At 41.9% G+C, this 27,132-nt stretch overlaps 1 protein-coding gene across 1 annotated transcript in view; it reads right to left on the bottom strand.

The window, feature by feature from the left end:
- Positions 1-5,785, bottom strand: part of Glce (glucuronic acid epimerase) — a 119,984-nt gene extending 114,199 nt beyond the window's left edge. Inside the window, exon 1 of the mRNA XM_026387832.2 lies at positions 5,637-5,785. The gene's annotated coding sequence lies outside the window, so the exon portion shown is untranslated. The remainder of the gene's footprint in view (positions 1-5,636) is intronic.
- Positions 5,786-27,132: the final 21,347 nt, after the last annotated feature.

Below are 27,132 nucleotides of genomic sequence, written 5' to 3'. Positions count from 1 at the left end.
ACTTGTAATCCCGGTGGCTTGGGAGGCTGAGGCAGGAGGATCGAGAGTTCAAAGCCAGCCTCAGCAAAAGCAAGGCGTTAAGCAACTCAGTGAGACCCTGTCTCTAAATTAAAAAAAAAAAAAAAAAAAAAGGCTGGAGATGTGACTCAGTGGTCAAGTGCTCCTGAGTTCCATCCCCATTACCTCCCCCCACCAAAGTTGGTCCTAAGAATTAATTTCATGGCTAATAACTTTATTGAAGTTAACTTCATTTAAACACACACACCCCAAGCCTCTTCAAGGAAGGGACAAGATTTTATGCAGTTTTATATTCTTATTAGTTGGCCCATGGTTGGCACTAAAATAATTAACAGTAAGGTTGATGCTAATAACTGAGCAGGCATAAGATCAGTAAGCTGTGAATAGGCCTATAACAAAAAACAAAAACAAAAAAAAAGGAAGAAAAGAAAATAAGATTAGAAACCCACATGAGTAAAGGCAATGAGGTATCTCTGTGTGTCATGATCCAAAGTCAGGATTTTCTCTGAGCCATGTCCTTAAGACTCTAAGATTCTTGATGTCACTTTTCTAAAAAGCAACTCTAAGCTTCCCCTCCCCAAGGGGGGAAATCAGCCATCTAGTGCTCCTTTCAAACAATAGTTTAACAATGTCAGTGTTCACAATCAGCTTAACAAAGAAAATCTTACAGACCAACTAGCTGTGTGATCTTGAGCAAGACATTCGACAATTCTTACATGTCAGTATCCTTATATGCTTGCTAAAAGAAAGAGTTGGATTAAATAGTGTCTAAAGTCCAACCAATCTCAAATTCTCCATTTAAGCGTTTTTTTGTTTTTTTTTTTGGAAGAAGTAAATGGATAAATCTTACAATTTACTTCTTCAAATTATAAAATATGCAAAATATCAGTTAATTTAACGATGAATAAGTAGCCTTATTCAGAAAGCAGGGTAGCATTTATGAAAAAGCATAGAATGTGGAATTATTCAGACTTAGATGTAGTCATTGTCTGATTCTTAGTAGATAATGATCATTGGCAAGTTATTAAGTCAGGATTTGGTTTTGAAAATTAAAGGCTATGAATATATGTAAAGCAATTATTGAGCCAATATAAAAACTCATATAAAAAGTAGCCAAGGTAAAATCACTGATGTCCAAAATTTGAAATTCCTAAATTAGTTAATTTCTTACTTAGCAATTTAGAGAGAGGAATTAATGGTTGTCTCAAAATTCTATAAGATTTTACTGCAAGCTTAACTCCTATTATGTCAGGAGTCTCAGTTCTTAAATATAAATCAAGAAAATAAGATAATTTAGAAACCCCAAAGTTCTAGGAAAATAGGACAACATTGAGATTTGAGTTTAATTCACCTGGGACATAAAAAAAGACATTAATCTTGGTTTTGAGAATGTAACATGTAATGAGAGCCAATTATGTGTCAACAAGCAATGGAAATTCAAAAACTAGTAAGAAATATAAACTTGCCTTTGAATCCAGGAAGAGAGAGAGACATAATTACAGCACACTAATGAACTTAACAGAATGAATAAACAAAATACATTGGGTGAATAACTCAGTGAGATGGGAAGATGGCGAATCAGAGGGTATAGGAGTCCTAAAAAGCACAGCATTAAGTTTTATCTTGAAAAAACAGTATAATTCACTACAAGACAAGAGAACGAAATGCACACTAAGCAGTGGGGAGAATAAAAGTGAGTCAGGAAGCAATAATGTTCATTTAGTAAACTGCTCTTATTTCTAAAACTGGAACTTGAGATTACGGTAGGAGAAAGACAAATGAGCCAGATGATGAAAGGCCTTGTAATGATAAGAGTTAAGACTAAATACTGTAGGTACAAAGGAAGTATGGGTTTTAATAAACAAGTGATGAACAGATTTGCATTTTAGAAAAATTACCTTGGCAGTAGTATATGAATGGATTAAAGGGAGTCAAGTCTGGAAGCAACCACTAAAGATGTCATTCTCCATACAGAGTTAAATAAGGATGATAAATAATGATAGAAACAAGGATCAAAAATTTAAAAACAACCATCCTTTAACAGACAAAACTAAATGACCCAAAGGAAATCATTCACCTTCATGAATGTATACTATGGGGTTAAACAATTCGCATATATCTTTAAAAAGAAGAGGCTTCTAAAATTAAGTCTAATATATAAAAACTATACAGAACTAACTGTATCCTGAGAACTAGCCTTCTACATAGCCACTCTACAGTATCTGTCCCTTCTTGTATATATAATATTGCAAATCTGCAACATAAAAACCAATGTAGTTTAATTCTTAGAACGGAGCTTATATTGACTACTGACAGAGACTTCTCTTACTTTGTGTGTGTGTGTGTGTGTGTGTGTGTGTGTGTGTGTGTGTGTGAGTGTGTGTATGTGTGCGTGTAAATATGGAAACCAAGGCCCTAAAAGACTAAGGAATTATCTAAGGTCATGCTGTTAGTAGTACAATGAAGACTGGCATTCACGTCTGATGATTTCTTTTCTAGAAATTGCTTTAATATATCACATTTATGATTTTAGAGTTTTGAATAACTCAAGACACTTTGGTACTATCACTTTCAGCAGTGTAATAATGATATTATAAAGCTTTTCAGAGTTCATATGTCTCACAATAAAAACATCTATTAGATATGTATATGTTTGACTGACCAAAAAAATAAAGAAAGAAAGAAAACTTTCCTGACACTTGCCCCACACTAAGAACACCTCCCTCCACCCAAAAAAACTCCCTCTTCTTCTCTAGGGAGCCTACAAACCTCCTTTCTCAAACTCAGGAAACAATTTTAAAAAGAGCTAAGATTAATTCATCTTTATATAATTAAATATCCAACATCTTTTAACATTTTACTTAGGTCTACATCTTATTTTTGTTGTGCTCACCACCTCACCCTGTCCCTATAATTTTTAGACACTTGAAATATCTTTTTTCTTCATCTGTACAAACAGATGGAAGTGGCAATGTTAACACAAGCCTCATAAATACTGCGTATTTCACAAATTTGCATAGTGTTCAAAATGTTTAAATTTTGAACTCTCTAATTTGCACTTAATGTGTGCTCATTTAAATAAATTCAAGATAAAAGTATAAAATTAAATAGCTCTACCATGCCTCTGCAAATCCCTTCTAGAGAATCTTTAAATGTAAGTTTGATGTGCATCCTTACAGACTTTCTTATACTTACATACAGAAGTATCTTTAAGGAATTAATATATAACACCCAAACTCTTATAATAATTTACTCTCTCATTAATAATTCAGAAAGTAGAGCACTACCTTGTTGGGTTTTGGTGATTGTGACAGACATCAATTATATTACCACTCATACTTTAAAAAATAGCTGAATCCCAAGTTGTCTGTATACTTCTTTCTTAGCATCATTACAAGTTGTTTATTTTATTTGTCTCCCTTTTGATGTTGGTTAGGTAACTGCTAAAATCACCGTACCTTCAATGTTGTGACACAAAGCATATAATCAAATATTTGATTGATAATTCTATCCTTACTTAGCAGTCATGAAAGCCATGTTTCTAAAATCTGCTTAATTTATCATTTGTCTTTCTCTCAAAAATCGGGGGGGGGGGGGCAGGAGGATATACTTAAGAGTTCTGGGGGCCACAGTGTTAAATACCTGCTCAACTGATGGGTCTTGATGGCTGAAAAGCCAAGCAGATATTTTAGTTTGAACAAAAACCTACTTTAAGCCCCTCAAAGAGTTAAATATTCCTGCACATCATTCCCTTGTTTTTTAAAAAATGTTTGCAAAATTCAAAAATTCAGTATGTTATCCCTACTCTCTGATTCTAAGATGAAATAAAATGTCCTTTTAAAAAAGCTGTCAATAAGAAAAAGTCTGAGGCAGACTTTGCTTTTGCATAGTCAAATTTGTCCTTTATCCCAGATTACAAATTTACAAAACTATTATAGGTAGAGGCCCCACTGTCTGTCACAATAGACTCCCTAAGGAGAAGAAATGCCAGGTAAATGCCAGACTTTTGATTTATACTTTTGTTTTTAAACCACATACACATACATACAGGTCAGTTTATTTAAATCTCACCTAAATTGGGCTAGTCACCAAGAACTCCTTAAGATCTAAAACTAAGTACACCTTCACAACAAAACTGATAAGCAAGATTCTGTAAAAGAGCTCTGTTAGCCATCCTTAACAGGTTGCAAAAGATGCTTTTGCAAAGATCTAGTTTTAGGGCTTCAAATTCCAATACTTTTTTTTTTTTTTTGAAGCTAAACTTGTCTCTCTCCACAAATGTTTTTCAAAGAACACAGAAGTCAGAACACACGTTTCCAGCACTACTTAATTCTGCCTACACTCAGGCAAGACTTCAGGACAGATCTAAAAATGTAGGATCATCAAAGCAGACCACCTAGGAAGGAAAGCCAAGATCACATAGCCTTCCTCGCCCTTAGCAATTTCCAGTTGCTTGGGAGCTGTATCTTCGCTGAACCCGCGGACACGTGCCTCCTACAGAACCTACAGACCACATGCCCAGTTAAAGGTACTGCCACTCTCCAGCTCCCACAGCTCCAGAGAGTCCAGCGCGCCCCCACAGGGATCCCAGAGCAGAGGAAAGAGAACTGCAGAACAAACCCACTAATTCAACAACTAGGCAACAATACGGGTCAATCCTCCAACTAAACATTGAGTAAATCTCATCTAGAGTGACCAGATTGAAACCGTTTCAGGATGCTGAACAGCCACTGACAGTCAATTGGGCCAGCTCAAGAAGGAAGCCAGGAAAGCTCCCTTGGGTCCCCAGGAGACTCAGCGCCTGCTGAACCGCGCCCACGCTGCTAGATCGCCCGGGGACCCACTATCTAGCCCGGTCGCCCCCCCATCTCCCCCCCCCACCCCCCACCCCCGCTAAAAAAGAAAAGGCTGGGGACCAAGCCCAGTTACCGCCACCCTCTGGGCAAAGTAGAAACCCCAGTATATTCTCTGGTACCGGCGGGACACCCTTCGGCCCCAGCCACAGACGGAGGCGGCCGCCCTTGCGGAACAGATAGATACACCGCCCTCTGGGTCCCGAGACAGCGATAAACACACCCCTCTCCCCGGAACCCTGACACTCTGCTTCTTTATCTCAGGAATGCGAAGACGCCCCCCACCGCTCAAAGGACATCCCCCCAGTGATCTGCCCCCGGACACCTGGAACCTTCCTAAACTGCTTCCACTGCCCCCAAACAGCCCAAGACCCCAATCAACAGTCCCCTTGACCCGGAACCCCGCTACACCACCTCAAGGAATCTTAAGACCGGACAAATCTCCCCCGACCCCGAACACCAGGGACCCTCTTTGCCGCCACTCACCCCCACTCAAAGCCAGAAGATCCCCAGGACCCCCAACAAACCTCCCCCTCACCTCCAGAGTCCCCTCACCCGCTAAACCGCGCTTCGGCGCCCGCCCCCGGATCCCACCGCAGCGCCTCCTCGCCCACCGCACTCCAGAGCCCCGCTAAGCCTCGCGCCCACCAGGCAGCGCAGCGCAGCCCCAGGAGCCGCCCCCGTCGGGAGCCCGCCTGCCCCGGCGGCTCCGTGTCGCTGCTCCCGGACCGCTCCTCCGCGGAGACGCGCGCTGGGCTTCCTCACCTGAGCAGCGTCGGGTGGCAAGCAGACTGGGAGCCCTGAGAAGGAAAAGGAGGCGGCAGGTAAACGGTAGCCCAGGCCTGCGGTGCCGCAGCTCCAGCCTCTCGGCGAGGAAGCGCTGGTGTGAAGAGAGACCTCCAGCTCCGCGCGCAACCGGGAGACCAAGCCACCGCCGTGCCCGCCGCTCTTCCCGCGAGATCGCCGCCACGGCGAGGGGCGGGGCCGCGGCGAGGGGCGGCCGCGGCCGCTCCTCGAGTGACAGCGCCGGCAGCCTGTTGGCGGCAGCGCAGGAGGAGGGACTCGAAACTCACTGTGACCTATTGTACGAGAGGAAAGGTGATCCGCCCCACCCTTCATCAATAACCCACGGGCAAAGGTAGCAGAGACCTGAAGTAGTCGGAGGAGATGGACTTTGGGGGCGAGGTATGGATGACGGGCCTTGCTAGCGTTTGGTCCTGCTCGGCCGCCGTAGATACACATGGTTTGGGGAACTAGTCGGCCGGTCCTACACTGGGATAAACGAGGCTCACCTTTGGTAACAGCGAGACCTGAAGTAGCGCGGGGATTTCTTGTCTTCCAGGTTGAATGTGTATCTGCCTTGGGTTGCCCGCCTAGTAACTTCCATTTAATTCAGATTAAAACTCCCCTCTTTCCCCCATTTCGGCCTCTTCTCCCTCTCTACTACAAACAGGGTGACAATTGTTAAGATGCCCATGTTTTCCAAGCCCCTGCTCGGGACATCTGGTTTGACAAAGGACTCCTGTGATTCATGCATTTGTTTCTACTTAAAGCCTTCCTATAGAGTAAAAAAAATCTCACTTGAGTCACCAACATAACAAATTCCCAAATTATATGAAAAGTAACTTGTAGACCCAAGTAGCCAATAGTGTTTGGCACACGCAGAGCACTGAATACATATGAAAGGAATGAATGAAGACTGTATAAATATATGAAATTTGGACCGGCCCCAGAAACTTGGGTTTTTTTTAACCTTTCCTCTACAATGAGAGCCAATCCCTTTACACTTAAGTCTAGACTCTTCATTATTATACCTATCCTGTAGCCTTCATTCATCTTCCTCTCCTTTCCGGTTTTACCACAGCAAGTGCTCTTTCTCCTCATCAAGGTTAACCCCTGCACCTGTGCACAGGATCGCAGCCATGCCCAGACTTGGTTTAATCAGCTTTCCAGATTATCAATTTCATTTGCTGACTCCTTTCTCCCACAGATATACTCAGTCTCCCCCAACCTTTGAACAGAACAAAACCACCTTACCTCTTCTACCCACTCAACCTGCCCTATCTCCTTTCTTCTCAGAATCACTCTTTTTAAGAAACATTAAAGTATATTTACTGTTTCCACTTTTTCATCTCTTATTTTTCTCTGCTACAATGTTGCTTTTGCCCACACAGTCTGCTGCTGTCAATGGTTTCAAAAAACCTCTTTCCTATTGGTGGTCTACTTGGGGCCATCTTTAACCTTTCTGCAACTGGCAATGCTGACTGGCTTTTTTAGTATCTGGCTATTCACCTTTTGAATCTCTAGATACTCTTTTATCTTTTTTTCCCCAGTCACCTTTCTTGGTTTGAAAACCGTTGGGTATTGATGTATACCTATCTAATAACCACACCTTGTGCATAATACACAGTTGCACACTTTAGTGACAATAATTGGCTCAGACAAAAACTGTTAGAAGAGTCCAGAGGGGGGAGTCATGGCTGTGAGTCTTGAATTGAATGGAAAGACAGTGGGTTGACCATACAAATATAGGGCAGAAATGGAGGCCTTCGGGGAGAAATCATGTGAACCTAAGCTCAGAGAAAAGCATGAGGGCTGAGCCTGTGAGTTGGCCAGTTTGGTAGATAGATTCCTACAGAAAAGTAGTGGGAGATCAGATCAGAAAGGAATTAAAGAGTAAAAGGCATTAAATACCAAGCCACTTTGATTTGGCTTGATTTTGTATTAAATGGGAAACCAGGACCAACCCTAGCATTTGTAGAACCCAGGAATAAGTTACTCTTGGAGGCCCACATATCAAATGTCTAAATATGTCAAAGTTATAAAACAAATAATAAACTGTGGACTTTAAAAAATTATATCCTTGGGCTGGGGATATAGCTCAGTTGGTAGAGTGCTTGCCTTGCATGCACAAGACCCTGGGTTCAATACCCAGCACCACACACAAAAAAATTATATCCTTTTACAAGTATACTTTGATAACAACTTGAAAGACCATGTTGGGATTTAGAATTCTGGTATGGGATTTCTCACAGTACCCTGCTGGGGGGGGGAAAAAAAGGTAGGTTAAGGAGAGATGGTCCCCACCAGGGCAGCCTTTTCCCATTATTTCCCTTAGTCAGTGCAGTCCCAAATTATAAGGTAACCCCAACGTGGATACTCCAGCCCACACGTCCAAGCTCTAGTTCCACTTCTCTACCTCCAAAATAGTCATTTCATGGGCATTCCACAAGTTCAGGGGTATATATATCTCAGGATCTAGAGAGAAGCCCACCGAGGTTCTGAAAGTGTACTCTGGGTCTTTAGGCAGGGAATTCTTACTGCTGAGCACCTGGAGTGAAGTACAGTGTCAAGTCAACTCCAGTCAGTTCCAGGTGGGCACATTCCTTGGCTTAATGAACTCCTCTTCCGTAAGTAGGAATGCAGCTAGAGAAGAACCAGAGTAGAGCCCTTTAAAGGCAGACCCCTCCTGTCTGCCTCTATGTTTGGTACTAGCAGATCCAATGAATTTTTTTAAATAATGACAAGTAGGTTCTATCTGTATCTTGAAACAAAAATCTGTGTGTATTCTATGCTTCCCACCCTCTTGGCTCTTGTCCTAATGGCAGGAATATACTAGAAAGAAAACTCTATATCTTATGGGCATCTTTTCTCCAATACTCAGTCTCATAAATTATATCATCCCATAAGATTACCTTATTAATTAGTGTATCAGAAATCTATGTGACAGTAAATGTGAGAAAACAAGAAAGGTATGAAGTGTTCTCAGCCTGAACTAAAGCTTGGCACACTTACATTTGACTTCTAAATAAAAATGCTTTGTGAGTAGAAACTCTTGAGGAAGCCCCAATGTGAAGGGTACACAGGCAGTGTGAGTACTGAAAAGGCAGCAAGCCACTGCTCACGGGGGCACCCTCTCACCATCTGTCTTTATGGCACGATGCGTCATTCTGTGGCCTGACAGTCATGCTCTGTTCCTGCATCCTCTCCATCTGTCACCAAGTGCTCCCTTCTTGGTGTTTTGTGCTGAAAGCCACCAAGGGGCCAGAGCCACTTTGGTCTCTGTTTTAGAGATCCAAGCTTAGAATTCTGCTCATGGACCCTGCATACTTCTCAGTGGTGCTGCAGATGATTTTAGTGTGAGGCATTGGCACTTGCTTGATCCGAGCACTGGGGTCTGTCTACTCATAGCCTCACTGTCACCATCTGTGACTGGTCTTTGCCAACCAGCAGCAGAACAGAACCTGTGTGCTTCTTACTAAGTTATGGCCACTGCTGCCTTATTCTGACCTATTCATCTAGGTCTCTGTTCTGAAGCTTTACTGAGTGTACCTTGGAAATAGCTACCTCTTGGCCACTCCATATTCACAAGGACCTCATAAGACAATATTGTTTGAAAAACTGGAAGAAGAAATCTGACTCTCCAATTCAACTTCTCTTCCTTCCTTTTAGAGTTGGGGGATACCTATTTGGTTAGATTGGAAGGCTGAAATTCTGTGTGAATTATCCTAAGATTAAAGGAGCAGTATTCATCTTTCCATTTGCTGACCCTTGATTAAACCCTTGACTTTGGTTTGTGTATTGCAGATAGCCAGTCACAGAGAGGGGGAAATCAATAGAACTGTTTTAAAATATATCCCAAAATTATTTGATACATTTCTCAAGAAGTGAAGCTTAATTAATTCCCTCCCCCACTGTGCCTGGGCTAGACCTAGTGACTCACTTCTACTGAATAGAATACAGCAAATATGATAGTGTGTGACTTATAAGATGGTTATGAGAGGCACTAAAGCTTCTTCCTTAATTTCTTTGGTCACACACTCTGGAGTAAACAAAGCATAAAGACATTGAAGAAGAATCCAGAAACTTAGGCCTCCAGCTAATACCTGTTTAAGTAAACTATCTTGGAAAGTCTAGTACAGCCAAGTTAAGCCTATAACCTGGGGCCAACACCTTGACATCGCCTCATGAGAGACCCTGAGCCAGAACACACATGCCCCCAGCCTCTCTCATATTCCTCAAAGAAACTGTGTGAGTTTATAAATGTCTATAGTTTAAAGACACTTTATTTTGAGATCACTTGTTATGCAATAATCGATGGCTAACACAAGAGTATTGAGAATAGTTTCAGTCTGCTCCTACTCCTGAAATAAAATACCCGACAAACTCACAGCCTGCTAATCATCAGGCACTAACATTACCCAAAGAGCAAAGGACAATGGATCAGTAGCCATAACTTACTACATACAAAATGCAAGTGGCAGTATGCCAAAAGAAAGTAGAAGAAGTCATCCTTGGTGGAAACAAAGGCATTTCCAGTGCCTTAAGATTCAGACCCTTCTGAGCATTACAGCAATTGGAGATAACAACAACTGTGGAGCCATTTGGAGGCAGTTAATAGTAGGTCTTGAGCAGTAGGGAAATCTTTTCCTCCCCAAAGCTTAGAGTGCTTTACAAACATACCACTTTCATCCAATCTTGTGGGAAAGTATATGTTTCTATGAAAACAGAGGGGGAAAACATTCTCTTACCTATCCATATTAGCTAAGAATAAAAATGTGAAAACGCCATCTTTCAGGACCCTGTCAAAATAATTGACATCCTGACAACATAAAGTGTCCATGTGAGAATAAAGTGTATTTGACAGCAGGAGATTGGATTCTATAATATAATATATATTTCTGAAGACTTACCACTGTGAATTAAGATTCGGTGAGAGGACAAATTCTCTTATTAAATTAAAAGTGAAGAAATCCACATAAAAAGGAAACCAATTATCCAAGTTAGGTATATTGCACGTCTAACTTCATTTTACATATATAAAAGCCACATAGATTAGCCATACAACAAAAGCATCAGACAACTTTACAAGTTGACCAGGAAATGAGCTACAGCTAAGGAAATATATTTGAGATGTATTTGCATTTTTTAAAAATATTTTTTAGTTGTCAATGGACCTTTATTTTATTTATATGCAGTGATGAGAATCAAACCCAGTGCCTCACACATGCTAGGCAAGTGCTCCATCACTGAGCCACAACCCTAGCCTGTATTTGCATCTTCATAGCTCAAATGACCATAACACGAATGTGTTGTAAATCTTCCATTTTCTTTAGCATTGAGGGCAAAAATTAAGTCTGAACCATAAGAACCCAGAGAAAATCTTAGTTCTCCACCCTTCCCTCAACCCCTTACTGTCAAATATAATCAACAAATATTGGATAGCTGCAAAGTATAAAGCATTGTGAAGAATGCAAGCTATGAGCCATAGTTCCTATGAGGAACAGAAGGAAGAAGAGAGCAGATGGAGAGAGGACCTTCCCAAGAAAGGAAAAACTTCCATCCCTAGAACTGATGGTGGGGTCAGCCCCCAGAACTGCATGAAGGAAGTTGCATGGTTCTCAGAGGAAACTTGAGATATTTGTTACCTTTCTGGTAATTTTCCTTTGGGGTTGAAAAAAACCCAATTGAACTAGATGAGAATCGGAAATATACAATACCTTGTATGTAGTAAGTTGTTTTTACTTAAACCTATTTGAGATTGACTCTGTACTTGTACCTGAAAGAGTCTCAACAATAGTGGCTAGGGACTGTTATACAAAGAAAGTGGGAAATGAAGTATACTTTTTTTTTTTTTATTGGAGGTGGTGGGGTGGAGCAGGGATTGAATTCAGGGGCACTTGACCACTGAGCCACATCCCCAGCTCTATTTTGTAATTCATTTAGAGACAGGGTCTCACTGAGTTGCTTAGTGCCTCACCATTGCTGAGGCTGGCTTTGAACTCACAATCTTCCTGTCCCAGACTCCCCAGCCACTGGGATTACAAATGTGTGCCACCACGCCTGGCAAGTTATACTCTTAAACTGGGTAGAAGCTTGATTAAACAGAACAGGGAGCATTTTTAGATGGAGTAAACAATGTAAACAAAAACTTGTTTCTTCTTGTGGAAGAAAAAAATATCTGATGGAATAAGCAACTCACCACAGAGGGTAAGTTAATACAGAATTATAGGTCAGGGTCCTATCACAGAAGGGCTTGAAGGCCGAGCAGAATCTATGTGAACTTTATTCTGCAGCCAACTCCAATGAATGAGAGGCTTTTAAGCAGAAAAGTAGCCTGCTCAAACTAGTGTTTGCAAAGATTAATCCCGGATGATCTCACAAGTTGAACTGAAGTGGGGACATCCCAGGCATGAGACAATAAGGAAAAACCCCCAAATCCCAAGATGAGTGACCTCAGCAGTCGGTGAACACTCAGCAAGGCAAAACTAATCAGTGTTTTATTACCAAATAGGGAACTCCCAGTGATGTTTTGACTTGGGAACAGTACTTCAGATTTGTCATGTACACGTTCCAGTTATGTACTATGTGCCCAGCACATTTGATACACAACGATAGATAAGACCATTATGAAGATTTAAGTCAATGGGGTATATACTTCCATGAAACAAATAATGAAGCACAATCATGATAAGTGCTATGAAAAGTATTGGGTGCTATGACTTCATGTATCAAGGGGCCTATCCTAGTCTTTCTAGGTCCCTGAGAGTCAGAAAAGGCTTCCCAGAAGAACCATCTGCAGTGAGTACTGAGGCAGGGGTAGGAATCAGCATGCTGAAGGGGTTGATGAGTAGTATGCTCCATGCAGAGGCATACTAAGATTAGATGGTATTTTGATCAAAGATCTGATAAAATTCCAATGTGGCTTTCCTCCAGTGATGTAGAAAGAGTCTGAAGAGTTAGGTAGGAGGCAGGATTATGCAGGCTTCTCTGCTCTTATCTTAAGAACAATGTTAGCATGTTTTTCTGAGATTGATCAATTCCATCCTCTGTTTTGATCACCAAAAGGAGCAAAGGAAGGGACCAACCTCATGCATATTTCAAGTGGGTGGTCAACAGATGGTGTGACTCTAAGGTTTTGGAGAAGGTCTTCTGCTTTGAAAAATATCACTCCTGCTTGCAAATTAATGTCTCAAATTTTTTGAACTGCGAATCATTTGATACAAAGAAGATCAAATGTCAAATGCTAATTATTCTAGGAAGAGGAATGCGGCAATTTTATATTTGCACTAAAGAACAAACGACCGTTAGCTGAACTTTCCTGAGAACAGATTTTGAGGTCACAAAGAGTTGGAGGACAGGAGGAAATCTGGTTAAAGTTGGAAGAAGAAAAGTCACAGAGAGGGGGTAAGAGAAATGCAAAAGCAATAATAGTGGCACCTGCAAGAATACCCAGTACATATCACATGCTTGACAAATATGTGCAGGAATAAATGAAAGAAGAAAGAAAGGAAGGAAGGAAAGAAGGAGAGAAGGAAGAGAAAAGAAATCTCATACTTTGTTCAAGACTTTTCTTGTATTATAGGGAGGCTCTTTTCTCCCCAAACCCACATGTATCATATATGATCAGTCTTCTGTATCCTCAGGTTCCCCACCCATGAGTTTAACCATCCTCATGGAAAATAAATGGGGAAAAAATGTATCTGAATAACTGAACACTACTAAATAATGTAGTATAGCAACTATTGACATCATATTTACATTGCATTGCATATTATACGTAATGTAGAGATGCCTTAAAGTATAAGGAAGGATGTTCATATGTTATATGCAAATGTTAAATCATTTTATATAAGGGACTTGAGCACCTGTGGATTTTGGTGTCTGTAGGGGCTCCTGGAAGCAATCCCCCAAAATACTAAGGGATGGCCATATTAGGAAAATTAGGGCCAAGGAAAGCAGGAAACAGAGCACAAATATATATTCTAGAAGACTTTAGGGTATACATTTCATGATTTGTGATCCTGGGACTGCAAGATCAGACTATGGCTTTGCCTGCAAATGAGGAAGACACTCAGTTTTTCCCAAGAAGACTGGGAAACTGGGGAATAGGCAGACAGTGTGGGAGCTCTCAGAGACTAGTGGGCAGATAATAGTGGACAGACTCTACATTCCCATGCCTGTGAAGGTGAATAGGTAATAGTGGGCAGGTAATAGTGGACAGACTCTACATTCCCATGCCAACACATGGACTGTAGTGACTCTCCATTTCTGAAGCCTTGTTTTCAAGAGCCACTGCCCTTCTTCTGACATAGCTTTAGAAGTCCTTGGAACAAACTGCTTATTCGCAACCTCCAGAGGTTTTGGTTAAACAGCTATAATGAATATGTATTATTGCCAGAGTATCATCCATACCTGTAGGTATTTTCACATATGTTAGGGCAGAAAAGACTAAGAAAAACTGCTTTTGTGCAATGAAGAAGTTTCCCTTTTTCTTTCAAATGACATATAAAAGACAAACCTTCTGTTTTCCTTGTGCACATTTCAACAAAATATGCATCTTTGCCATATTCTTATAAGTCTCTGCTGTCAGAACAAAAATACTCCTGGAATAACTGAGTAAATTTGCTGTGTTAATGGTAACTTGACCTTTTACTGATTTCAAATTAACCAATGGGATAACAGTAAGTTGCCTTCATTAAAGCATTATCTTCATTAAAGATGATTAGATGGGTAAGAAAAGGGCTTCCTGAAAATCAGCTTATGCTCTGTGGTCACAACAACCTCAGCACTTTGAAGATAGCATGATTGAAGGGTCTTAAATTGAATTTGGTGATTAGATACCTCTTCAAAATATGAACCATGTTAACAATGATTCCTCCCTCCTAGTGTGTTCTAAAGATTGTTTCCATGGTGATCCACATTGTTTCGTCTAAATTTTTCCTTGTGCCATTTTTTCTCATCCATCTAGATATTTGCAAAGCACGTATCACTTGGGTATCTCTTCTCTGAACAAGTCCCCAGGAGGAGAAAAAGAATATTTCCTGGAAGAAATGAAAGGCTGTCATTTGTCAAAAAGAGTCCAATTTGCAATATTATGTTCAGCTTGAGGTTCTCCCTAGAGGGCCTTTCCATGGGATCCACCTTCTACTCAGGTAGTGAGAAGGTAGATGTCCACTTCACATCTTCTGCCACTTCTTAGAGGTCTTCTCAGGAGTCCAGATCATTTTAGACTGAACAAAATGAAGGAGTGGACTGGATTGGGAGGAGATGGCCCTTAGAAAACAGATACTTTCGTAAGTAGCAGAGCCAATGCTACTTGTGTCCTAGAGCATTTTATTTCCTCTTGACACTCAGGAAGGTTTCATTTTTAAATGAGGCCAGCTACTAGTTCACTAGTTCTAGCCAGCAATGAGGGCAGAAGCCATGAGTGCCACTTCTTGACCAGCCCCAGAAAACTCCTGACTGCTACCTCACCTACTCATTGCATCCCTCATCTACTGGCTATCTGGACACAAAGGAAGCAGTTAAGGATTTCAAGTTCCTAGAAAATGGAGAAGGTCACTGGATGGAAGAAGTAGGCCCCTGAATCACCATATAGTACACTATTGAACATACAAACTGGTGTAAATTAGAAAGAAACCATTCTTGGGGCTGGGGATATAGCTCATTTGGTAGAGTGATTGCTTCACATGCACAAGGCAAGGCCCTGGGTTCAATCCCCGGCACAACAACAACAACAAAAATTCTTATGTTAAGCTACTGAGATTTGGGGTTGACAGCAGTTGGGCCTACCCTGGCATTAATCAGTGGGATGGCAGACATAGCAACAGATAGAAACAGAAAGTCCATGCAGGAAAATGAAGTACAGTGACCATATATGAGACAGACAAGTAAAAATTCAGAACCCAGAATTCAAGGTCTCTAAGGGGATATCAGTAGCCATAGACATTGACTGAGCATGACAATGAGTAATCTTGAGATGCAAGGACTGGAGCTCTCAATGGATTCCAACTCAGGGTGCACAGTTTGCACAGTGAAGGCAGAGAAGGCCTCTGCTCCAAAGGAAACAATAGGAACATTTAGAGTTTTAAGCAAAGGATAAGACATAGTCTGGCAACTCGGGCCAGGCACAGGCAGAGGCTTGGATGCAGGGGAGTAACACAAGAACCTCTTTCCTAGCCAAGGGATCATGTCAGGGGAACAAAAGGAAACAGTATGGTAATGCGATGTCAATCCTCTGTGGAAGTAATGCTCAAGAAGCAGTTGGATAGATTGGACATATAAATGGGCAGAAAGTGGCCTTGACAACCAGTCACAGGACACAATCCTTGGAGCAAAGCCAGTCAGCAAGTGTGATCAGGAAACCAGAGCTCAAGAGGTGAGTCAAGGGTGGGGAGGCCATCAGTGTGGTCAGGTGGTGAGAAATGGTGGGAATAAGAGGTTAGAGGGGTAACTGAGGAAAAAAATATCATCAAGATATTAGCACCTCGGTGATCAGCCAACTGCCTTCTAGTACCAGATGAGTTAGACTTGGAGGACAGCAAAAAGTGGGACATGAAAACAAGCTCTGAGGAGTCAAGAGGTCAAGCAGCACCCGATGCCAATCAACAAGGAAAGGAAACCAATCACCCCATGGGAAGGTCCTCCTCCCTCCCTTGCAGCATTGTGCAGGCACTGTGTTCGTGTGTTGGTAAGGTCTGGGTTCCTTGAACATCACTTCAACCTGCTTGTTCTCACATAGAGAATCAACGCTCCTCTCATTCAGCCAGTAGAAGCTGGGGTTGTCACTCTAGCTGGAGGCACTGGACAATGCCTGTTATTTAGGCAGCCATGAAGGAGTTTTATTGGCAATGACCTAGGAGGTTGTTAACATTTACATTCTGCCCCATGCCTGGGAGTTTGGCTTGCTGTATGCAAAGAATAGTAGTTCTGCGAGTTGATCATTATGGGATGTACTGTACTTTATTGCAAGAAGTGTTTAGCAGCTCTTGAGATAATTAAATTTTCATCCAGAGACCAAGGGAGCAGGGACTCAGAAGTGAGGATAAGTGGGATTATGAAGAAGTGAACATTCAGAGAAATAGAATAACTAGGAATGCCACTGACACTCCTTGACAATCGACTTACTTACTTTCCCAGTCTCCTCCCCTGCTTGTCTGCTCACCCATTACACCTAACCTCCAACATGGACCAACTGCCTACCGTTCTTAAGATACATCATGTCCTTTCGTGTCCCTGTGTCCTGTGTGCATTCCTTAAGCTCAGGACTTTTTTCTACCCCCACTGTCTCTGCCTGGGCAGCTTTCACCTCTCCCTCCAGGTACAGGTTCTCCTCTGTAAAGCCATCTGATCTCCCAGGCAGTGTCCACTGCTGCTCCCTCTGTGTTCCATCAGCACTTCGTTCAGGCTCCCTTTCAGCACTGATTGTGCTGTTTATCTTTTTTGTTAGAATGTGAGGATTTCAATGAGAGAGAGCATACTTGTCTCACCTCTGGATTCTATGTTGAACATAGAAACAGGCATTTCCAAGTCCCAGTAAATGGCTGCTGGATCAATGAAAAATTTTCCACTTCACAACTTCCCCAGAGTCAAACTCTTTTTTTCAGACTCCACCCTGTGTTCTTGGCTCTCTCTTGATTGCTTATCTCTCATTTTTCTTGTTGATAAATTAGAAATACATATTTAGGTGTTGTGAGAATGGATAAAGATAAAAATAAACTTCACATAGAAACCACCAAGGCAAACTTAAAGAGTGGCTTACATGGCTTTGACTTTGGAAAATATTTTAAATGTCAATTCATAAAACAAAAACAAGTAAACAGAAACTACAACCCTTTACTAAGTGCTGATTATGTTCCTGATATTGGGCTGGAGGCTAGAAAGAGACACAAATAACCCTTGCCTTTACCTTAACATTAATGGAAGTTATATACATTTTCCATCCCAATTTTCTGTGAACAGATCAGATCAAAATGTTCCATTCACTAGAAGACATTGTTCTCTGAGACTGGTTGTGTACTTTCATATTAAAGGTTCATACTTGAATCAATCTATTTACTAAATTAACGAGTTAACTCAGAAAGAAAAAATGAAGAGCCCAAAGCAGCATGGTGAAGAAAGAGCTCAAATTTGAAGGAATCAGTTCTAGTCGCAGTTCTACTCTTAAGAGATGTATATTAATCCTCCTGTTTCCTCATCTTTCAAATGAAGAGAACTTGTCAGATCGTATTTTCCAAAGCTATCTCCCATTCCACATGTTCTTCTTGCACCGTGACACTGATTCTTCTCCTATCATGTCCTCTTCCTTGATGCTGGGCGATTTGGGATTGCCTCAATCACTAGGGCATGGTAGAAGCAATATTATGTGACTTCTGAGGTTCAATTATAAAAATGGGACAATAGCTTTTGGGATTCAGTTTACATTGTGTGAGAAAGCCCAAACCAGCCAGGTGATGAGACCATAGAATGAGGCCATGTGTTGGTATTCCAATCAATAGTTCACCTGAGGTTCCCCCTGACAGACATGTAAATGAATACACATCCTGATGAGTCTAGCCCCTGGCTCTTGAGTTGCCCCCAGCCTTGGAGTCTTCCAGTAAATGTCCCAGACATCATGGAGCAGAGAAAAGCATTTACTATTGTGCCCATCTGAATTCTTGTCTCAAAGAATCCATAACACAATGGTTGTCTTATGCCATCAAATTTGGAGTGTTTTGTTACTCAGTAAGTAGAGCAGAAGGTCACAACAGTCCTGACTGCCTCACAAAATTGTGAGGATCAAATGAGATTCATAGGTAAGACCACAATCCACCCATTTTAAAGTAGTCTACAAATATAATTCAATAAGCTCACATGGAGCAATAGGGTTTAGTATTTACCTGTCTACCCACCGCATGCACACTCAGGAAGCATACCTGGCAGAGTCTAAGGCAGCTCTGTGGAACTCAGCACCCCAAGGAGCCCAGTTTGAAAACTGCTACTCTTATCCAGCCCATTTACTCTATGGATGATGAGAAAACAGGCCTGAGTGACTTGTCCAAAGTCTTATAACTGACTAAGTGTTTGCTCCAATTTGTCATGCTGCCTCCAAAAAGTGAAAGTTGTTTGAGGTAGGACCATCCCTGTGTGAGAGCCAGAAAGTTGCAAGCAGGAACAAGCAAGATCATTATGCAACATTTCTCTTCAAGTCTCAGACACTTTGAACTGTTGCCCAAGCACGCCCAAGACAAGCCTGTTTCATTTCCTTCATTCCCTCCCCAACTCTTCTCCCATTCAGTCCTAGCAGCATGGACCATTTCACTGGGTAACACAGAAAGGCAGAGCTGCGTACTCAACCTTGAGCTCAGCAGGCTGTCAGTTCCATGATGAATGGAGAGCTGAGCTAATGCAGTGGTCCGCCTGGTTTGGGCAAAGCTCTGTTTGATCACTCGTCATTGGCATTCATGGAAGGTTTCTAATTGTCACCTGGTGATAGGGTGCTGCACTGTGGTTAAGTGCTTGGGGGGCCTCTCTTTAGTTATTAACCTTTCTGTTGCCCCTCTAGCAATGAGGGTGAAGACAGGAGGGGTTCTGATCAAGTTATATTTAATGTACTGCCTCTCTTACTCTGTTAATATTTCAACTATTTCAGAGGAAGGAAGAAAAATAAATACCTAACAGGAAGGATAAAGGTGAAAACTAGCGATCCAAGTACAGTGATGTCTTTCTGCCAGACACGGTACATTCCTACACTTGGGAAGGCCCTGCAGATATTGATGAAGGACCCCTGGCATTCTGAAAGCCACAGACACATACATCTTCAAGTTTGAAAGAAGCTTTGGTGCCTGTCCTCAGAAATGAGAGTGTTGTTCATTTAGGATTTATGACACTGAGGAAGACAATTTATCTAAATGGCTACACAGAACATTAATGGGAAACTTCAGTGTTTGCAATGCAGTGGAAGCCAGGAGACAGGAAGCTTTACGTGGGAACCCAGGCAAACCAGGTTTGCACAAACTTCCAGACTCTGTGGATGCAGCAACCATGGAACAATCATTTAGTTGGACTATTTGTGTTGAGGGAGTGGGGGAATAGATAATGAATTGTCTTTAAAGACAAAGCAGATATGTTTAGTGTTCAGAGATTTTAAATTAAAAATGAACATTTCAAGTCAGGAGCGGTGGCGCATACCTATAATCCCAGCAGCTCAGGAGACTGAGGCAGGAGGATTGCGAGTTCAAAGCTAGCCTTAGCAAAAGTAAGGCACTAAGCAACTCTGTGAGACCGTCTCTAAATAAAATATAAACTAGGGTTGAGGATGTGGCTCAAAGGTCAAGTACCCCAAAGTTCAATCCCTGTTATCCCCCCCAAAAAAATAAAATGAGCATTTGATAACTGTAAAAGTAGGTATTCACTGAACAAAACTTGGTAAATATTGAAGTTTAAAATGAAACTAAATGACCCATATTCCTACCATGTGATGCTAACTACACTAAATACACTATCTTTTCTTTTGATCTCTTCCTGTTTATGTGTACACACATACAATTTCTTGTAATACATATAATTTAAAGTTAAGAACTTCTGTACTGCAGTTTTGCATTCTGCTTCTTTACCTGACATTATGTGCTATCATTACATATTCTTCAAATGTATGTTCTGTAAAAACTATATAACATTTAGTCATGCAGATGTACCATAATGTATTCAATGATTTCCCTACTATTAGACATTTAGTTGGTTCCAGGTTTCACTCTGTCTCTGAAATTTTCTTTGGGTAAATCCTAGAAGCGAGATTCCTGGATGAAAGGATATATACTTCTTTGTAAGGCTCTTGACACAAATTGCTTTCAGAGTCTTCCAGTCATTTTCTCTTCTCTTCTCTTTGGCAGTAGGCCACGGGTGAGCCATGGAGTGTCCATTGACTTTTTATCCTTTTCGTTTCCTGAGAATGATTATTGGTGTGTCATTCCCCTTCATCACTCCCTAGCCTCACAATTCCACAGCTTGGGTGTTTGCCCTTGGCTCTGACTCGTACTTTACCTGGGACCTCACTCACTCCCTGCTTCCCCTCACCAAGGCTGCCTTTGCCATCGGCCCTCCCTTTCCCTCTTCCCCTCTCCCACAAATCCTTTCTATGCTCAGGACCCAGTTTAACTTTCTCCTCCCCCACAGAGCCTTTCCAGACCACTCTCTATCCACAGGCTTCGCTCTTTCCAAACTGCTCCATAATTTATGTTCTTCACACCACTCCTCCGACAATTAATCACCACTTACCAGCTGTATGACCTTCAGTAATCCCAGAAGCTTGTCGTGAGAATTTAATGAGATCAAGCCTATAAAATAAATACCTATCAAACTGAGGGGCACACATTGCAGTTAGCAATAAATGGAAGCTCTTATTACTAAGATGGCCAGTTTGCCTTGTGACATTTCTTCTGTTGATTGTTACATACATCTTCTTCCACTGCCGTTTAACTGTGTGTGACCTGGATCCCAAGTCCCCGAGGGCAGCTGCTCCACAGCACCTAGAACAACAGTGTCATCTCAGAGCAGCTCACAGGGGATATTGCTGCTTGTGACCAGGCGAAGGGTCTCATCCACATGTCTCTCCTTTGCCTTCTCCACCTAGTTTTGCATCTTCACTGACCCTGGAGCCCAAAGCTCTGAACTTTTCTACCTCTTGCTCACCTGTCTAAGCTGCTACAATACATAGCAACATCTAGCAAATGCAATGGTTGAGTGCTTAGAAATTATCCCAGTTTTGTATTTAATTTGATTGAAAGGTAGAAATATTTTGTATGTGCATCAGGGTTTCTATGTTGGAAGGAGACTTTAAGAACACCTTGTCCCTAGAACCCATTTTCCAGATATGGCAAAAGAACTTCATACAGTACCTGGATTGGTTTCCAGAAGGCCTAGGCTCTAGTTCTTCTCTTTATGAAGCTTTGTGTCCTGGATAAGTCACTACCTTTCTGGTTTTTAGTTTCCTCATCTACAAAATGAAAGGATTGAGCTAGATGACATCAAAGGTACCTTTCAATTAAATGTTATATTTCTATGAAACGGAAGTCTGGAGAGGTTAAATTGTGGAGAACATGGGCTAAAATAAAAATCTGACACATCCCAGAGCTTTGTAATCACTCTAGACTATTCTGCCAATCGGTGACATTCATCTTGTGCTTTCCATGTGTTAGACACATAGAATGATCACAAACAGGTACAGTCAGGGGCCCAGTTCTCACAAAGCTTTCACAGTTTAGCTGAGAACACAGATAAAAGCAGAGAATAACAAACCAAGGTAAAAGTTGAACCTGCTAGGTTGTTCCCCAATATTCATTCTCCCCTTTCTCTAGCATGATTAATAGAAATTAAACTGAGTAAAATTAAATTAAATTTCTCAGCCTTGGTTGCAGCTGAATATGGCCATGTGATCAGATCCTGGACAGTGAGATGTGATCAGAATCATTCTGGGCAATTCCTGGTCCCCCTTCCTCCATCTCTCCTTTTCCTGCTGGCTGGAGTGTGGGTGTGGTGATGAGCTGATTTGGGTCACGAAACCAAAGGCACTAATTACACGGTGGATGAGAATTGAGACTGTGGGAGCCTGGGTTTCTGAAGCCCTGGAGCCACAACTGAACTAATTACTCCTGCACTGTTAGCGAAGACAGACATGTATTTCTAGGTGTCAAATGAGGCAAAACTCTTATCTTGGGTCTCTCTCAGCTTCTAAACACACATCCTAACTAACATACATATTTCTACAAGCTGTGGTAGTCAAGTTCCTTTTAAGGAGTATGAGCTGGCTTAACAGAATAATGAGTAGAAGAAAAGTCAATCTAAGTGAAGTGCATGGAATTGAGCAAGGTCATTGAGATGGACATATAGATGGTAATTTGGAAAGGTACTAATGAGAAAGCTGGCCTGATTGTGATGATCAGTTGATGGCTTCCAAATCAACAGATCATCATAATCATTTGGGTTTAAAAATGCTAATTCCTGGGTCCTAGCACTGGTTTTTAGGATTACGGTGAACTAAGAATAAGATCCAAGAATCTGTATTTTAAAGCTTCCAGGTGATTCTTATGAAGGAACAAAATGCAATGATTAAAAAAAAAAAAAACTAGAACAGGACCAGATTATGAAGGGCTGTAAGTACCAGGCCAAGAATCCACTGCTCCCCAAGATCATGGCTGGCACCATCTAAACTTCCTGGATTGTGCTCATAAAAATAATTGTCAGGAAGAAGGAATTCTAAGAGCACACGTGGTGTCCTAGATATATCAGACCCAGGCTTTTATTCTAGCTCTGCCCTTTGCCAACTATGTCACTGGGAGCATAAGCCTCAAATTCTTCATTGGGGAAAACAGGCAAAATAAAGGTTGCTGTAGAAATGCCTGGGAAAATGTATGCACAAATATCTAGCTCAGAGTCAATAGCCAATAATGTCACTGAAATGTCAGCTGCCCCCAGGCATGGGCCCTTGCTTGGATTGCTATACACAAGGTGGGGTGATTCTGGGGAGCAGTGGAGGAGGAGGCAGGACTGGCAGTCTAGAGACCAGGACTGCTGTCTTCCCTCTGGCACCCACTTACCGTAGACCCAGGGATGTTGGCACTCTGCTAGACGTAAACCATGCCATCACAAGTCATTGGCCCCTGGATAAATAATTCAACCCTGTTATTATTTAGCACTCTGTGGTCACTGCTGGAGACCCGCCAAAGTCAGGCCAGGCCTCTGTGGCACTGAAGGGCTCTCGTGGACTCCCCAGCAAGCTCAGCTTTCAGCCTTGATTTCCATTAGTCCAGGATAGAGGAGAAAGGGCGCATTCTGGAAGCTCCCAGGGTTCTGCATTGTGACTTAGAGAAAATAAAAGGGCTTAATTACTTTGGGCTAAAGTACATGGGCATTTGACATTTTGAAAAATGGTTTTATGACATTTCTTTGATAGGTCTGGACCAAAGGCAGCAGTTTATACTTTAGAGAGGTGACAGAAAAGGAGAAGCAAAGAGCGCAAGCAAGGAATCTCAGTCTTTTATAATACTCCCTTATGTTTACATGCTTTATTCTTTTCAAATCAGTTTCACATTCATTACTAAATTATGTGATTTTTATAATAACTCAACAAGGGAGGACAGGGGGTAAAGAAACTCTTTCACTTACCAGCTTGGAAAATCCTTGGCAAATTAACTTCTCTGACATCAGTCTTCTCTTCTTTGAAATAGGAATGTTGTCTACTAAGAGAGTGGGATATTGGTGACAATTATATGAAGCCACTGGCAGCTACGAGTACAGAGCACATGTTCACTAGCTGTGAGTTTCCATCTCTACTTACTACACAGATGAGAAAGTAGAGATGACAGAGACAGAAATAATGTGAATCAAGAAAGTGAGAGGACCCAGCATCTATATGTGCCTGTTTCAGAGGCTTCCACTACAACATTCTGGTAGTGGAATCTGAAGTGGATTTGTGGGGCTCCCAATAGAATAGGCAGGACAGGAAGCAAGTGGAAGGAGAAGGACTCACATGGAAGGCAAGAGCCAGGCAGCAGGGGAGCCAAAGAGGAAGCCACAGTGTCCATTGTCTGTCTCCAGGCAGTATGTCCTCCCTGCCAGGCTTGCAGTGGGACAAGCTGGCACATGGCACAGAATGAAGAGCCTCCAGAGCTGGAGGAAGTTCCATATATGAGCCTAACATAAGACACAAGACGGGGAGGACCTGCCACAGCAATGCCTGGCAAAACCAAGGCAGGAAGTGATCCTGACAGACTGAAGAAACAGGTAAGCTGAAACCTAAAAGGGTTAAACTCGGGGTCATACCTGGGGTTCAGAAACCCAACAGCACAAAATATTGAATGAGAAAAACTGACTTGAAAGTACAAGACACATTCCACTTTCTCCCTGAAATGGCTGCCAATCAGGAGGCAGCCTGATGTAGCAGAATGAGCACCAGAACAGGAATCAAGAGACCCCATACCGCCTCCACTCTGCATAAGCTTCGAGCCTCTGCATAGAACCTGACCCTCTCTGGACCTGTTTCCTGTCCTGCAAAATTAGTGAATTGGACTACTAGATAGTCCTGTGGATTCTCTTGCTTTCATCATAGAATTCTCTTATTTCATTCATACAAGAAGACTTGGTGGTTTTAGTTGGTTATCAGTTCAATAAGAGCCAGAGTATATAAATAGTAATTAGTGCAAACTTCAGGCGTACAAATAGGTATAAAGGTCACTTTAAACCAAACAATGACCCAGCTGACCTCAATTGCCTGGCAGTCCTCTGGGTAGTTGTCCATTGTGGGGACAAGATTCTTTTTAAAGAGTCTAGAGGAGCCAGGTATGGTGGCACATGTTTGTAATCCCAGCAGCTCTCAGGAATGGTGAGGCGCTAAGCAACTCAGTGAGACCCTATCTCTAAATAAAATACAAAATAGAGATTTGGCTCAGTAATTTAGTGCCCCTAAGTTCAATCCCCAGTACCCAAAAAGAAAGAAAGAAAGAAAGTCTAGAGGAAAACTAGATTCTGACCAGAGAAAGTTCTTCAGTATTGTGAGAGGTCATATTTGCATTTGAAAAAATTGATAACTTGGAAATATTTATCCTCAAGAAGACAATCCTAAGGCTGGGCTGTAGCTCAGTGGTAGATTGCTTGCCTAGTATATGTGAGGCACTGAGTTTGATCCTTAGCAACACATAAAAATAAATAAATAAATAAATAACATGAAAGTATTGTGTCCATCTGCAACTAAAAAAAATATTTAAAATAAAATTTAAAAAGAAGAGAATCCTGAAAAGGAACATAAGAGCTATAAATTTAATATCTGATAGACTGCAACTAAAAGATGTGTCAAGATTGTGTTGAGCTCCAAGCTGCAATCTGGATAAAGTGTGTCCACTTGAGCTAAACATGTGAATCGGTCTCTGTAGAGCCAAGACAGGAGGCTCATGAAGGAGAGGGGCTGGCTGCTGTTGGAGGTGTAGGCCTCAGCTGAGGGACCAGCTTTGGGGAGGCTGTGGATAGGGCTTCCGTGCTGGGTGTCAGAGTTCCAGAAACACTCCAAGATCTCTCCAATTCACAGAGCTGAGGATAGGGAGGAGCAGGGAGGATTGAAGGAGCATGAGCCACTGAACAAATGAGGAGCAGGGTGAAGGGAGGCAGTGAGGAGAGGGCCTGCTGCTCTGTAAATGCCATATTAATTATGTGGCTACCCCAGGCAGTGTGCTAGACCAATTAACAAAGGGCAAGAGGCAAAACAACATGGAGGTGGGTGGTCGAGGAGTTGACCTTCACAACCCGAACTGGGGCAACTGATCAGGAAGGGAGCCATGGGTCAGCAGAGCTCAGCAATTGCCATTTCCTGTCTGCTTTGTGCTTCAGATTGTCAGACCCTAGAGAACAGAGAACTTACTCAGATCTTTCTGTCTCCCTATTAGTTAACTCCTGGCACCACATCAGACACACCACTGGTCTGATGCTCAATAAACATCTTGTCAAGTGACTACATGAAAGGACAAAGGAACAGCTGGAGATCAATAAATAATTATTGACTCAGTTAATTAATGAATTAATTAATGGAAAATTGATCCAGACTTTCATTCTGATCTCTGAAGAGTGAAACCATGAGAAAGGAAGCTCACAAAGGAGAAAAGACGAGGGTGATGAAAACAAAGGAAACAAGAAATGTGTGGAAAGAAGGGAAAGAAACTAGGTGCAGCGGCACATGCCTGTAATCCCAGGGGCTCGGGAGGCTGAGGCAGGAGGATCAAGAGTTCAAAGCCACCTTCAGCAACTATGTGAGGCTATGAGTAACCTAGTGAGACCCTGTCTCAAAAAATAAAAATGATGTGGCTCAGTGGTTATGTGCCCTTGAGTTCAATCCCTGGTACCAAAAACCAAACAAACAAACAAACAACAACCAAAAAAAAAAAAAAACAGGAAAGAGAGAAATGGGAGAAAACTGAAATGCAAATGCTGATCAGTAAGAGACCAGCAGCACTGGCTTTCAGGGCACACACCACATACCCACCCACCCTCCCTCCCTCCCTTCCTTCCTTCCTTCCTTCCTTCCTTCCTTCCTTCCTTCCTTCCTTCCTTCCTTCCACTAATTCACTCCTCTCTTCACTCCCTGGCCAGCCATTTTTCAGGGACTACGATCATATCAGTTGCTCTGGAAACTGTGGAAAACACGATGAGGCACAACCTCATTGGATCTGTACCTTTCACATGTAGAAGAAAAGCCAAATTAGGTTTTTTTTAAAAAAAAAAAAATTTATTTCTTAGTTTTAGGTGAACACAAATGTATTTATGTTCCATTTATGTGGTGCTGAGGATCAAACCTAGTGCTTCATGCATGGGAGGCCAGCACTCTACCACTGAGCCACAATCCCAGCCCCCAAATTAGGTTTTTCCTATTCTCTACTCCCCACGACACTAAACTCAATGTTTCTGTGACCCCCACAGATATGTGGGCATTCTTTAATTTCATTATGACCCTCCCTAC

Source organism: Urocitellus parryii, chromosome 6 (genome assembly GCF_045843805.1).
Source record: "Urocitellus parryii isolate mUroPar1 chromosome 6, mUroPar1.hap1, whole genome shotgun sequence".
Taxonomy (NCBI): Eukaryota; Metazoa; Chordata; class Mammalia; order Rodentia; family Sciuridae; genus Urocitellus; species Urocitellus parryii.
This window is presented reverse-complemented; position numbering and strand designations above follow the sequence as displayed.